Below are 15,429 nucleotides of genomic sequence, written 5' to 3'. Positions count from 1 at the left end.
TCACATGGGCTGCAGTTTTATGAGGACATTTGTGTCATTCATTCACAGCTCTGAGTTTTGTGAGTTTTTCTTTAAACATAGTGCTTTGCCAAACATTAGGATCAGCTTCCTTTCAGGGAACTCAAGTTTCCCTTTTTAAAAAACTAGTGTGTGAACAATGGGAAAGGAGGTAGACCATATCATGGAGTCCACTTCTTTTTTTCTGGAGAAGTAAGTGGTTTAATTCTAGTTGCCTCAGATCAAGGAGTCTTATTCTTAGGGGACAGCTGCCTAGTGCAACACCTTGGTTCCCGTTAAAAGCACCACAGGACATTCATAACTGGGATGTGACAGATTGCCCCATGCCTGGATCTCTTGCTCAGGGCTGCCAGCATCATTAATGGACAGATGGAGCCATCCTCCCTTCCTTGGCTGTGTCTGTTTAATCAACTTTGGAAGTAGCTATAATACCACCAGCTAATAAAAGTGCTTAATAAATATCTAAATTGCAATACCCCCAGGAAGATGTTCATCTTGGTAGAAAAATCTGACAAAAGAGTGTCAGAATCTTTATTTCAAATCAGAGCAGACCCATGCAGACCTTGTATCTATATGTAGCAGTATGTTGAGGGGCACTTTAACTTGGGTCTTACTAAGAAAAGCAGAAAGCTTAGTTGAGAATTACTGAAACCTATAGAGCTGAGCTGAGAGAAGACAGTGGTCTGATGTAGACCTTAGGTTTGTCTTCTGGATTCCACTGACCCCCTTCTTAGGCTACACTGTTAGTATCCTGCTCTGATCTGCACTGGGTTATTGCTTTCTTGCTTCTAGACCCTTACTGTTTTCAGAGAGTTCTCAGTTTTTGTTTATACTTTTACCCAATGTTCCCTTTAAATACAGCCTTTCTCAGTTACAAAGGAGAATGTGATTCTTTCCAGTGTGTGGCAAAATACTGGCTATTTACTTTGTTTACTACCAGCTTATTTGCTGATGGTCCTATGCCTTTCCAAACCCAGAACTAGCTATTCTTTTTGTCCTGCTCTTTATGTTCTTTATTTTGCCTGTCATGTAATGGAAGAAAATTATAATAGACACATTTTTTAAGGGAAGAACAATCTCCAGCTGAATACGAATTTCCTGCAATGTGTTGTAGGGCTGTCTTTGTAATACCATAGTCCATTGGAATCATCTTGGCTGCAAATAAATAAGTACTTAACTAATAGTAACTTAAACAAGGAGGAATCTATTTTATGAGGGTGATTAATATAGTAACAAGGTAGTAAAGATTCCATATTGACTTATCTGTCATTCTTTAGTCTCTCCCATATGGATGTAGGTTAGCCATCTAGCATTAAGCGTTATGTCTTCACAAAAATATCCAAAGGAAGACAGGGAGAAAGTGCACACCATTCGAGTTTTATCTCTCTTTTTTAAATAGGGAGGAAAATTTTTTCCAAAATTTTACCCCCTGGCAGATTTCTCCTTAGTATCAAGGGTCAGGATAGGGTCACATGCCTATGTTCTACCTATGATGAAGCTGGGAAAGTAACTGGCCTCTCTAGTGGAAGTGGACTTCTGTGTGTAAAGAAGAAGGAGGGGGAAAGCTGCTAGGTAGTCAACCACTGTTATGGACTGAATTCATATGTTGAAAACCTATACCCCAGTGTGAGGATATCAGAAGATGGTGTGGGGCCTTTGGAAGGTAATTAGGATTAGATGAGGTCACAAGGATGGAGCCCTCACAAATGGGATTAGTGCCCTTATGAGACTCAAGAGAGAGCTTGCTTCCTTTCTTTCTGCCATGTGAGGATACAAGGAAAAGTCTGAAACCAGAAGAGGACCCGACCATGCTGGTGCCCTGACCTCAGTCTGTCAGCCTCCAGAACTGTGGGAAATGCATTTCTGTAAGCCATCCAGTCTATGATATTCTGTTATAGCAACCTCAACAGACTAAGACGACCACAACCATCAAATACCTTTAAAGAGCAACAGCCCAGGGATGGATTATATTTAATAATCTCACACTTGCTGTCACATGGGCCACACATACAGTTAATATGGAGTCATAAAAGAAGAGACCTCACAAGTTCAATATAAACTCATCCTCTCAAAAATCTATCTAAAAATCTATCTCAATTTTTTAAAATTGTGGTAAAATGGGTATAATATAAAATTTACCATTTTAACCATTTTAAGCATGCAGTTCAGTGTCATTAAGTACATTCGTTGTTGTGCAATCATCTATCTCTAGAAAGACTTCATTTTCCCATACTGAAACTCTGTACCCATTAAAGAATAAATTCCCCACTTTGCCCTCCCCCAGGCAACCATCATTCTACTTTTTGTCTTTTTAAAATTTGGCTACTCTAGGTACCTCATATAAGTACAATTATGTATTTGTTCTTCAAGCTTATTTTCAAAATATCTGGTAACCTCTCTTGAAATACCCTTCCTGCTTCTCCTCCTTCTCTCCTCTTCTCAAAACCCTTTCCATCCTCCAAGGCTCAATACCAAGATTTTCCAGTTGCTTCAGCCCGTGGGGATCTCTCCCTATCCTGGACTCAGAATGCTCAGAGTGCTCAACTTCCGTACTCCCTTGGCCCTTGTGTATACTGTCTCAGGCCATATCTTGCATTATTATTCTATATTACCTGTCATTTTGTGAGTAATTCTCTCCTCTCTCCAACTAGATTGTGACCTCCTAAAGGGCAGAGACTTAATGTACCTTGCTTTTCTTTTCATCCTCCACAACCTAAGCCTTCTATGCAATAGACACCCACTAAGTACTTGTTAAATCCCCTGCTCCTCTTTAGAGAAGCTGCATAAACCAGCTGTATAATCAACAAGCTCTCGCTTAAGCCTGATCACACTCTCTCTGGTTGAAACTTAAGTCCATTTTTTCTTATTTGATCTTCCTTGAAATGGACAGCGAATGTCCACTGTCCTCATTAAACCTCTATCTATACTTGAGAAAGGTTAATGAATCTATGTTAGCTTCTGCTTTTCCAGGCTAAATCAAGATAATAAGGCAGAACCACTATATTTACACAACAGTTTTTCCTAAGAAACCCATAACATTTCCCTCACATTAAGATCAGTTCTTTTTAGTAGCTAAAAGTGAACAAAGTTTTCACAATCTGGGAAGGAATTCCTCTGTTGTAAGTCATAGTTGGGAATTCTAGAGCCTCTGGCAAGCCTTTAGTTTTTACGAAAACTCCTTTATTGATCTGGTGTGATATGTACTGATACCCTGAGGATAGCACACACACACACACACACACACACACACACACACGCACACCTGACCCCCTTTACGCAGCCTTGATCACAGCAGTGCACATTACTGGATCATTTCTGTTGATAAAATCAGAACAGGAGTTTACCAGAAAGTAATCTAAAAAACTCAAGGATTATAATTTTGTGTACCAAAATCTTAGATGTACAAGGGCTGGATGTGGCTTTTTCTCTGAGTATTGCTGATTAAGTGACTAGTAGAAGATTTTAGCAACTAGGATTTTCTAAGGATGAAATATTGCTCCTGTGTAATTGATACTAACAAATTTAACTGAAGTAATTCTAAGAAATGGTAATTATAGATGTATTTCCAACTCAGTTTTTCTTCCCCAGCCTATAATGAAAGACACAGAGCTCAGGCCACTGGGGAAAGTGAGAAGCAGCTGGGGTTGTGTACTTTTGGTGAAGACACCCAGGTTCCCATCTCAGATGACGTGTCTGCAGAGTCATGTGGAGGTGCAGATGTGAGGAAGATTAATCTGCTCGCTTAAAATATCCTGAAGTATCAAGAAAAACAATTTGAATCCCAGAATGTTTGCAAGCTAGCTGAAGGTTAATTCATATCTGGTTTGTTGAAGTGGCTTGTTGAGGGGTTTCATAGAAACCATAGAAATAACAATAATGGTTGGGTGAACAGAGGGTCACCCTAGGGCAGCTGGAGGGAACCTCTATGGGATTATTTCATGAGGTTTCTCTTTGGTTTGATTGTGTTTTTAAAGGTTTGAGAAAAATTAAGAAACTTTAGGCCTCTTCAGATTGGTTTATAAAACACTCACATAGTGGTGTACTAACGCTTAATGAAGAAATTTTATATCTTACGCACGACAGTTTTGACAGCAGTCGTAAACATGGAAGTTGGGAGGAATGGCAAGCACTGTGGCAGCACTGAGGTCATTCCCCGATCAGAAGAAAGAGCTGCCTGTGACACATGGCATTTAGAAATGAAGTATTTGATCCTTGAGTTTTGGGTAGTCAGAAAGGAAGGCTCGCAGGGACAAAAAAGAAATCTTCTCTAGGAAAAAAGAGCAGAAGGGATATTTAGAGTAGGTTAAAAATATGAATGTTAAGAAAAATAACATTTTCTCTTTGAAAAGAGTAAGTAGATAGTTATGGTCCTTTTATTCCACTTTGAAGTTTGAGAACCCATGCAGCCTCCCCGGGGAACTGCAGACAGGCCAGGCACTTTGATAATATTCATACATTTATTCACTTATGTATTCGTCCAGTCATCATTCATTAATCACCTGTCCAAAATCATGTATTGGGGACTTATTATATTTCAGGCATTGAGGCTATGATGATGAATAAGAAGTAGCCATGGGCACACAGGACAAAGATCCCCTCGCTTATCTGGGGTTGCCGGGAAGGAGTTCACAGAAAATGATACTTGAAGTGGGTTTGGTAGGATGAATGAGAGTTCAGCGTAAGAGAAATAAAATCCCACTGAGAGGAGGGTATGCAGAGGACAGGGGACAGCATTAGAGCAATATGGTAGAGGACCAGGTACAGAACACGCAGGAGCAGTGATAAGGGAGAGCTGAAACTGAGACCTTAGTGCACGAAGAGGCCATTTGTCCTCCAGCTCAAGGGCTAGAAGGCAGAAGTGCAGCCCATGGGCCCTCCTGCCATTTTACACACACACACATGCACACACACACACGCACACACACACACAGGAACCTCTCTATCAGTTAACCCCCTCTTGAGAGCAGAGTTGACTCTGTCTGCTGTATCCCCCAGAGCCCAGAATTCTAGGAGCAACACTGTAGAGTACTTTGGTAGAGGACCCAACATTAGTTTTGAAGCGTGAGAATGACATACACACATTATCTCCAGCCTGTAAGTTCACAGAGGCAGGACTAGGTCTGACTCGTGCCCTGCTTGGTCTCCTGTGAAGACCTGGCATGTATAAGGTCCTCCTTAAATATTTGCTGCATGAATAAATGAACTAAATGAATGGGACAGAGTGGAGAATGGACTAGCATGGGAGGAGGCTACTCTCAGGCCACTTAGGAGACATAAGAATCCAGATGAGGAATCACGGTGGGGTTGGAGAGAAAGGGCCAGAATTTAGACCAGCACTCCCCAGTAGAACTTTCTGCAATGATGGACATGTTTTATTCTGCACTGTCCGTGCCACATACAGCATTGAATACTTGAAAGGTGGCCAGTGAGACTGAGGAACTGAACTTTTAATTTAAATTTAAATAGCTATATGTGGCTATTGACTACCATATTGGACAGCACAATTCTAGGGTTTCTGTGACAGAATCAAAAGAACTTTTAATAAATTGGATTTATTCATAAATTCAATCAACAGATATTCATTGACTGTTTACTAGGTTCTGGAGGAGAAAATTGGGGCCAATCTGTGGCAGTTGTGTGTGCCATGCCAAGGTGTTTAGACTTTGTAATAAAGAGTGGGAGGCTGGACAAGCTATTTTAGCAGGATTGGTCAATGAAATCTCGCTGAGAGGTGATAAGCTGAGAGTTGGATGATGAGAAAACTGTGGGGATTAGGAAAGAAAAAACCCAAAACCCAAAACAAGAACTAGAATAATCATTGATGAAAGAAAGCAATAAAATTCAACCTGAAGACACTTAAAGCAAGAAGGTATCTGCACCATCTGCAGGTCTAACTCACTCATTTTCTGTCTCCAGAAGGGAAATCGAAGCCCAGAGAGATAACTAGACTTGCCTGTGGCCACACAGCTAATTAATAACATAGTTGGGAACAGACTTAATCTCCTAACTTCCAACTTCGCACCCTACTGGGTAAGTCTGAATCTCATTTTCCTTGCTAGTAAAAAGGTTATTGTGAAAAATGAAAAATGTAACATAGGCAAGGTGTTAAAAATGGTAGCTATATTTATTATTGGATTTGTTTCAATGTTACAGTGTTCCTCTCAAGTAATTACATTATTAATAATAACTGTAGTATTATTTTAGTAATACAAAAGCATAATGCAAAAAATTTAGTAATTTAATAATTCAACAAGCGTGAGAAGGGCAATGAACATTCAACTCCTGATTTGTTTTAGTCATACTTGTTTGGGGTGAATCTCGGCTTTGGGCCTGTGCAATCAACGTCAGGTACCACCTGCCATTTGCCTAGAGGCAGCTGCTGGAATTACAGATGCTGTCAGGGAAGAAATAACCAGCCTCTCCACTGCTGGCCTTGCAAGCCCGCCTTGTTAAGTGGTGGCACGTATCACAGTTCTAAGGGTTTTTTCTCTCTTCTTCTGAAGAGAGAGAAAAATGAGGCTGTGGTTTTCCCAACAGACAGATCTGTCATCAAGCTCTTTATGGAAAGCTGCTGCAGACAGGGGTTGAGAAGACGATGAAGGCTTTAACACAGTGTGAAAGTTGGAATGATGAAAAGGGTGCACTAAAAGCATGTGACCCAAGAAAGGATTTTCTGCCTTCAGGGTTAGGCCTTCATTTCGTTACTTGCCTTTTTATATCATACTCCCTCCCACCACACCTCTGCCCTTTGAGCTTCTATTTTTATAAATATTCAGATAGGACAAACAATATGATGAATAAGGTCATAGCTTTGCCAGAGTGATGGTGTTGAAATATCCATGTTGACTCTCCTTGACTTCTCTGTGTCACTTGACTTTCTGACCACACCTTTGGCGTTCAGACCTGGAGTTTGGACCCCAAGCCCATGCTCTATTGGTTCTGTTGTGTTGCATCTGAGTTTGATGACTATGGAGCCATCTGTGCAATTATCAGTAATCAATAGTTTCATATACCTATTGCATGATCGCCAGAGTAACACTGACAATGAGGCATTGAACAACTGCAGGTTGCATGTGAAAGAGTGACCTGAGAGTCACATCTGTGGCCCACTGCCCACTGCCTCATCACTCCAACCCTCCCTGGCCAGGGCCAGGACCCTCTCCCCAGACTGTAGCCCCATCACCTCCCATCATTCCCAAGTATCAGTAGCCAACAGGATAATGCCTCTGCACTTTCCAGCCCTCTGGTGCTCCCAATGCATCCTATAGTGGACACAGTGGCATACTTGGAGCCACAGAGGCAGAAGGTCCAAGTCACTGGCCTGAATCCAAGCAAGTGTGGATTCCATACCTCTCTCTACCACTTAGTTCAGCTTGGGCCAATTATTTCATTTCCCCAAGTCTCCATTTCCTCAAATGTGAAGCTGGAATAATGTCTACCTCATAGGATACTAAAGAATTTTTAAATTGTATTATTGTATATGAAAATGCTTTGAAATTAGAAAGTACTACTCGAATGAGTGCAAGGCATTTTCATTAGTCTACGCTACATGGTATTTTTGTGGAAAAAATAAAACCTAATGAATATTAAATTATATTCACATCTAGCCAATATTTTATAATAAGTATAAATGGAGTATAACCTTTAAAAATTGTCACTATTTTGTACACCTATAACTTATATAATATTGTACATCAACTGTACTTCAATAAAAAAATTATATTCACATCACTTCATTCATTCATACATCCATTCATTCATTCACACATCCATTCATTCATTCACAAAGTTTTATTAGACAACCAGTCTGGGCCAGGCACTCTGTCAAGTGCTAGGTAGTTATATGATTGTGAACAGCCCAGATTCCTCATGGAGTTTACAGTTTATTTAGGGGAGGGGGACATTGTAAGCCACTAGCCATGCAAATATATCTATAATTACACAGCATGCTAGGTGCTATGAAGGGAAACATGCATGTGGATAACAGTGGAGGGGCATAACTATGAGACTTGGTTGAGTTGACTTATGCAACGCAAGGGCCTTCTAGGGAGCAGGAAGTGCATAATGGAAGACCTCAAGACAGCAGAGCACTTGGCAAATTCAAGGATCCAACAGGCCCTTGTGGCTAGAACACAAGAAAGGAGAGGGATTGTGTTGCCAAAATCAGGCAGGCAGAGCAAGAGTCACAGACGACTCCTAGGATTCTCTTATGAGAGAGCTGAGACGTGTGAGACTAGTGGAAGAAATGTAAGTAGAAGTTGTAAGACTGAGAGAATGTTCTTACTAGAGAAATGCAGTAATGTGGTCCATTTAATTTGAGATAGGATAAATTCATAAAGATTATATTCTCTCGGGTGGTGAGAATTTTTACAGCAGTGTTCAGGATTTAAACACAGACATAGAAATTAATTTTTACATTGTTATTTGTAACTTTCCACTTCACACGGCTCTATATAAACATTCCTACATGTTCGTAGTCCATAAACTTGTTATTTTTATCAGCTGTGTAGTATTCCATCATGGTATTTTTGGAGCTTCTATACACTTGTCTGCTTTTTCGTTCTTTATAGTTTTTTCCCTTAAAAATAGTGCTACTGGGAATATTTTTGTTTTCCCACGAGTTATTTTCTTGGGTTACATTCCCCTCATGGGTCATTTCTCTGCATGTCAGATGGCCGCTCTGATGCTCACAGTGTTTTGTGTCAGGCTTCACTTGCCCTGCCTGGGTGGGAACAAATTCCCAGGGTACCAGATGCTTCGGGGAGTTGGTGGGGGAGGGGCAGTGGCAGGCAGGAGGAGGATTTTCCTCATTAGATGTACAGAGAATGCAGGTTGTTGTGTTAATACGCTAATCCTCTATGATGTTGCTTCTATTGGGGTTTTTTATGCACTCAGAACCTCCATGGTCCTTAGCCTGACAGGTAACTCGTTCTCCTCCCTCACTTTTCAGTTTCCCCCAAGGACTTTTTAAGTTCTGGTGAGTGTTGTATGTGGAACAGAAAGGTGCAAAGGTAGTGGCAATGAATTAACTTGTTGTTAGCAGGAAGTGATTGTGAGACGAGGCATAAAATCTCTGTGATTGTAATTAACTGAAAGTTATAATTACATCATCTAAGGCAAATTGTTCCCTGAGTGTCAACATGTTTACTTATTCCTTTATTTAATATTTCATTCTAACTTTCTAGATGTGGTTGAGAAATTAGTCAGGGACCAGCTTACCAGGTCAAGCAGGTATCTGGGAAATTCATCCAACTAATATATTTTCCTTGCCTGGTCGTATCTCACCTGCTCATCTGATCTAGTGTATCTTTTCAGCATTTTTAATTTATTATTAATTTTTTTTTTTTTTTTTTTTGTACATGGGCCTCTCATTGTTGTGGCCTCTCCCGTTGCGGAGCACAGGCTCCGGACGCACAGGCTCAGTGGCCATGGCTCACGGGCCCAGCTGCTCCGCGGCATGTGGGATCTTCCCGGACCGAGGCATGAACCTGTGTCCCCTGCATCGGCAGGTGGACTCTCAACCACTACGCCACCAGGGAAGCCCTACTTTTTTAAATTGAAGTACAGTTGATTTACAATATTGTGTTAGTTTTAGGGGTACACCATAGTGGTTCAGTATTTTTGCAGATTTTATTCCATTATAGGTTATTACAAGATAATGGGCATCCCTGTGCCTTGTTGCTTATCTATCTTATATGCAGTAGTTTGTATTTGTTAATCCCATGCCCCTAATTTGTCCTTCCCCCACCTCCCTCTCCCCTTTTGATAACCACCACAAGTTTGTTTTATATATCCATGAGTCTGTTTCTGTTCTGTATATAAATTCATTTGTATTATTTTTTAGATTCCATATATAAATGATATCATATCATATTTGTCTTTCACTGTCTGACTTATTTCACTATAATATTCTCTAGGTCCATCCATGTTGCTGCAAATGACATTATTTCATTCTTTTTATGGTTGAGTAATAGTCTAGTGTGTGTGTGTGTGTGTGTGTGTGTGTGTGTTTGTGAGAATACCATGTCTTCTTAATTTGGTCAAAAGTTACTGGAACAAAACAGAGTAACTGAACTCATTTGAGTTGGGACAAGAGTATAGCTTAAGTTCAGTTCTCTGGGGAAAAAAAAACCCTCAATTCCCTGTGTCAAATATAATATAATATAATAATTTAGTCTACAGTTGTTGAAAACTGGGGAATACGTTCCAAAAGTTTTCTCTACCTTATCAAAGCAAAAGAAGACAAAAATGGAACATAATAACCAATTATCCTCTTTCTCAAAAAGAATATGTAAGAGGGGAGACAGGATCCTGATGGACTCTCAGCCATTTTGGTCAGGACCACCATCACTTACTGTCAGTGATGTCTGTAGTTATTCATATTGGCAAGGATATTAACCTGCAGCACCTATGGAGTTTTATGCTTGACACTGTATCCTTATCTCACCACTGTGAGGTGGGTTTTGTCAAGATCACAAAGCAGCGAGTGATGGACTCCGATTCACTGCTCCTCACTTCTTCTCTACCCTGAGGACACAACGGCTGGAGGCCATGTAGGGTAGCAGGACAAGACCATGCTGTGAGCATGGAGAATTGCTGGTCATGTTAGCCTCTAATCTGTTAGGTGAGTTTAGGTAAGTCACATAAACTCCCTGAGGTTTTGCTTCCTGTGAAGCAGAAAGGACTCCTGTTTTTTCTAACTCCCATTGCGAAGGCTTGTCAGATAATAGCTGTGAAAGTTTTTGGACAGTCAACCATAAAGTCATAACAATAGGACATTATTTTGTATTGTGATCACTGTGATGATGTGGCAAGATTCTCATATGAGACATGGTAGCTGCTCTGGGGTAAAGATTCGCAGAGGAGTCAAATTCGAATGTCACATCCAGTGAGGTTGAGATTCAAAATGAATCATTTGATATGCTGACATGCCAGGGAATCAGATAATTCACAGCCAGGAAGCAGCAGGAATCATGAACGTTGTGGATCTGACTTGATTGATGTGGTGACAGATGTATTCAAAGCATCACCAGGCTCCCTAAACAGATCTCCTTCTAGGGAAGCTGATGTCTGTGGGAGGCTCCCTCCAGAGACTGCAGGCCAGGAATTGATCATAACAGATCATGAGGTAAATTTTTACAAGACTCAGGGGCTCTTCAGAGTGATCTTGCTGACGTTATACTGACTCAGGCTCCGCCGTGCCTTGAACAATTACATCTCAGTCTTTGGTTTCTAGATGATGGAATACTTCCATAGCTGATCCAGGCAGCAGGACATGAAGGCAAGGGAGAAATGTCATCCGTACTTCATATAATCCTAGTAAACTGGTGGGTTTCAAACTCCAGGGAGACTAAAATCTCTTAGAAAACTTGTTCAAAGGCAGATTTCTGGGCTCCATTCCCAGGGATAGAGAGATCCCATTGGTATAGTTTGGGGCCCAGAACTGTGCATTCAAACGAACTCTTAAGTAACAATGCAGGTAATGTAAAATTAACATTTTCAGGGAAAAAATGTAGAAGAGAAGGGCCCTGAATGAGAGTTACTATGATAAAAATTAAAAATCTAATATTTATTGAGCACTTACTATGAACCAGGCACTCTTCTATACATAAATTACTATAACACCTAATATGCCATATGTAAATTAACAACTTCCATCCTCACCATGATCCCGTGAGATACACAATAATATTTCATCCTTTTTTTTTTTGCGGTATGCGGGCCTCTCACTGTTGTGGCCTCTCCCGTTGCGGAGCACAGGCTCCGGATGCGCAGGCTCAGCGGCCATGGCTCACGGGCCCAGCCGCTCTGTGGCATGTGGGATCTTCCCAAACCAGGGCACGAACCCGTGTCCCCTGCATCGGCAGGCGGACTCTCAACCACTGCGCCACCAGGGAAGCCCTCATCCATTTTTTAAATGGAGTAACGGAGGCACAGATTGCTTAAGAAGATCCTAGCACCTGTGAGATCATGTCTTGGTTTCATAGTAAAATGTAAAAATGTTAATATCTCAGAAGAACTTTCTAGGAAAGGGATAGATTGTTCAAATCCCACCCAGAGGGAGGGTCATTACTCCTATAGCTCTAGCAATATAGCCTGATTCTAATATTAAAATTCATGCCAGCCTGGTAACTTACAGTAGGGATGGAGCTTGGGGAAAACTGCCCACCATAGAATCTGTTTCACAGGATCCAAACATTGAGATTGGGGACCATGAAACCCCAACAGTTACAGCTTTATTCATAGGGCCCCGGCCTCTAATGCAGAAGTTGCTCTTCTCCCAACCAACTTTCTCTTTGATGGAGTCCTGTTGAAATGCTGCAGGCCTCATACTTGCCTACCAGGTTTACAGAAGGAGGAGTTTTTAAGCCTCTACTAATTAAAGTATAATGCTAACCATCTATGGCCAGTTAGCTCATTTAGTTAGAGCTTATTAAAAATAAGGGTAAACTCACTGAACCCTACATTTACTCTCTGTTACGAAAGAATTCTTTGGATTTTTTCCCTTTCCCTTGGTTAAGAAGAGCAAAGAGGCAGGAGACTTGGAAGACCCTCTTAACTGGGCATAGTTACTGAGACAAACAGGCCAGCCCAGAGAGGAGGTAGTACTTGAATGTTTGTTTAAAAATGCTCTTTCCTGGTTTAATTATCCATGTACCATGATTTAAAGAACGTTGAAGGTGGCTGATCATTGCTTAAAATTTCGGAGCTCCAGAGTTCCAGGCCTACATTTCTAAGTGCCTGACTGCTAAAATGTTCCATTTGATTGCTCTGCCAGAATCCCTTCCTCCAAACGTATCCCAAACTGAATCTATCATGTTCTCCATGAAGTCTCTCTTCTCCAGATGAAACTGTTTCTGTTCCTGATGACACTGTTCTCCCAGTCCAGGCTCAGAACCACAGCCATCTTTGAATGCACCCTCCCTAGATAGTCATCCGTGAGAGAAATTCACAAATTCTCTCTGTTCTGCTTTTATTCTTCCAACACTCTCATCACTGTCAGTACCACAGTGCAGATCCCTTTTCACCTTGTGGTATCTGGACCACACTCTGGAAGCTAATGTCTTCCTTTGTTCATCCTGTGGCTTCTTCCTACAGTGGCTCTGGGAAATTGAAACCATATCATTCTTGAGCTCAAAATTTCTCCATGATTTTTATTGCCTATGAAAAGGTTCTGCAACCAATTCCATTGTGTGTGTTTGGGGCGGGTGCAGGGTGCAGGGCAGGGTGGGCGTTCTACCCACACCACCAAGCAATTCTTGGACACCAGCTGGGTATCCTACAATTCAGCTCAATTTTGACTATCTACCCAGATGGCATCAGATTCCACAAGTTAAGGGCTCAGTCCCACAAGATGTCCCTCTACTTCAGATGTCAATTGCAAGTCCAGGTTGTCACCTATATTTCTGACCAGCTGGCTATAAATCAGAGATTTCCTCAACCCTTTCCTTGGGTCTGATTAATTTTCTAGAACCGTACACAGGACTCAGGAAACCAGTTTACTCACTAGATCAAAAGTCCATCACAGGGACTTCCCTGGTGGTACAGTTGTTAAGAATCTGCCTGCCAATGCAGGGGACACGGATTTGAACCCTGGTCCGGGAAGATCCCACATGCCGCGGAGCAACTAAGCCCGTGAGCCACAACTACTGAGCCTGCACTCTAGAGCCTGCGAGCCACAATTACTGAAGCCCACACACCTAGAGCCCGTGCTCCACAACAAGAGAAGCCACTGCAGTGAGAAGCCTGCGCACAGCAGCAAAGAGTAGCCCCTGGTCAATGTAACCAGAGAAAGCCGGCACACAGCAACAAAGACCCAATGCAGCCAAAAATAAATAAATAAATAAATTTATGTTAAAAAAACCCAAACAGTACATGGTGGGAAAATGAAGCACAAGTATTGTTTTTAATCCACATGTTGATCTGTTAAGTGACTGTGATGGTTAATTTTATGCATCAACTTGACTGGACTAACAGATGCCCAGATAACTGGTAAACTATTATTTCTTGGTGTGTCTGTGAGGGTGTTTCTGGAAGAGATTAGCATTTGAATCAGTAGGCTGAATAAGGAAGAAATAAAGAAGATTGCCCATACCACTTTGGGTGGGCATCATCCAGTATAGTGAGGGCCTAAATAGATCAAAAAGGTGAAGGATGGGCAAATTTGCTGTCTTTGCTTGAGTTGGTACACCATCTTCTCCTGCCCTCAGCCATCAGTGCTGCTGGACTTCAGACTCAGACCAGGACTTACACCATCAGCTGCCCTGGTCCTCAATCTTCAGAGTTGGATTGAATTATACCACTGGCTTCCCTTCTCCAACTTGAAGATGGCAGGTAGTGGGACTTGTCCTCCATAATTGTGTGAGCCAATTCCTATAATAAATTTCCTCTTAAAAATACATGTATATATATATATATATATATATATATATATATATATATATTCTATTGGTTCGATGTCTCTGAAGAAATCTGACCTGGATCAAGACCCTGGTCTCCCCATTATGCTCACCCGTAGTATAATGTTGTCTTCTACCATCTGCTGGTAGCACTTCTCATCACCTCCCCTCTGAGACCCCATAACCAAGCCACCATCACCTCTCTTTTTTTATTGAGGTGTAATTATATACTATAAAAGTCATGTATTGTAAGTGTATAATTCAATGATTTTTAGTAGTCATTTAGTAATAGAATTGTGTAACCATCATCACAGTTTTAGAACATCTCCATCACCCCAAAACATTTCTTTGTGCCTATTTGCAGTCAATTCTGCTCCCACTTTCAATCCCTGGCCACCACTGCTCTGCTTTCTATATCTATAGATTTGCCAAGCACTGCTCTGTTTTCTGTATCTATAGATTTGCCTTTTCTGGACACTTCATATAAATGGAATCATACAATATGTAGTGTTTTTTGTGTGGCTTCTTTCATTTAGCATAATGTCTTTGAGGTTCATCTATGTTGTAGCATGCACTGGTAGTTTGCTCCTTTTCATTGCTGAATAGTATTTCATTGCATGGACATACCACATTTGCTTATCTTTTCATTAGTTAGTCAACATTTGGATTGTTTCAAGTTTTTTGGCTATTGTGAGTAAGTCTTCTCTGAACTTTAAGTCTTTCTGTGGACGTATGTTTTTATTTCTCTTATGTAGATATCTAGATGTGGAATTGCTAGGTTGTAAAAATATATTTAACTTTATAAGAAGCCGCCAAACTGTTTTCCAAAGTGGGTCTATCGTTTTTCATTCCCACAGGTATAAGGGTTCTAATTTCTCCACATCCTCACCAATATTTGTTGTTGTCTGTCTTTTTGATTATAGCCATTCTAGTGGGGGTATAGTAATACCTCATTTTGGCTTTAAACTGCATCTCTTAATGATTTATTGATGTCAAGCATCTTTTCATGTGC

The sequence above is a fragment of the Monodon monoceros genome, unplaced genomic scaffold, assembly GCF_005190385.1.
Source record: "Monodon monoceros isolate NGI ecotype Baffin Bay Population unplaced genomic scaffold, NGI_Narwhal_1 Super_Scaffold_18, whole genome shotgun sequence".
In the NCBI taxonomy this organism is placed as follows: Eukaryota; Metazoa; Chordata; class Mammalia; order Artiodactyla; family Monodontidae; genus Monodon; species Monodon monoceros.
The sequence above is the reverse complement of the archived record's forward strand: the minus strand, read 5'-3'. Positions refer to the sequence as shown.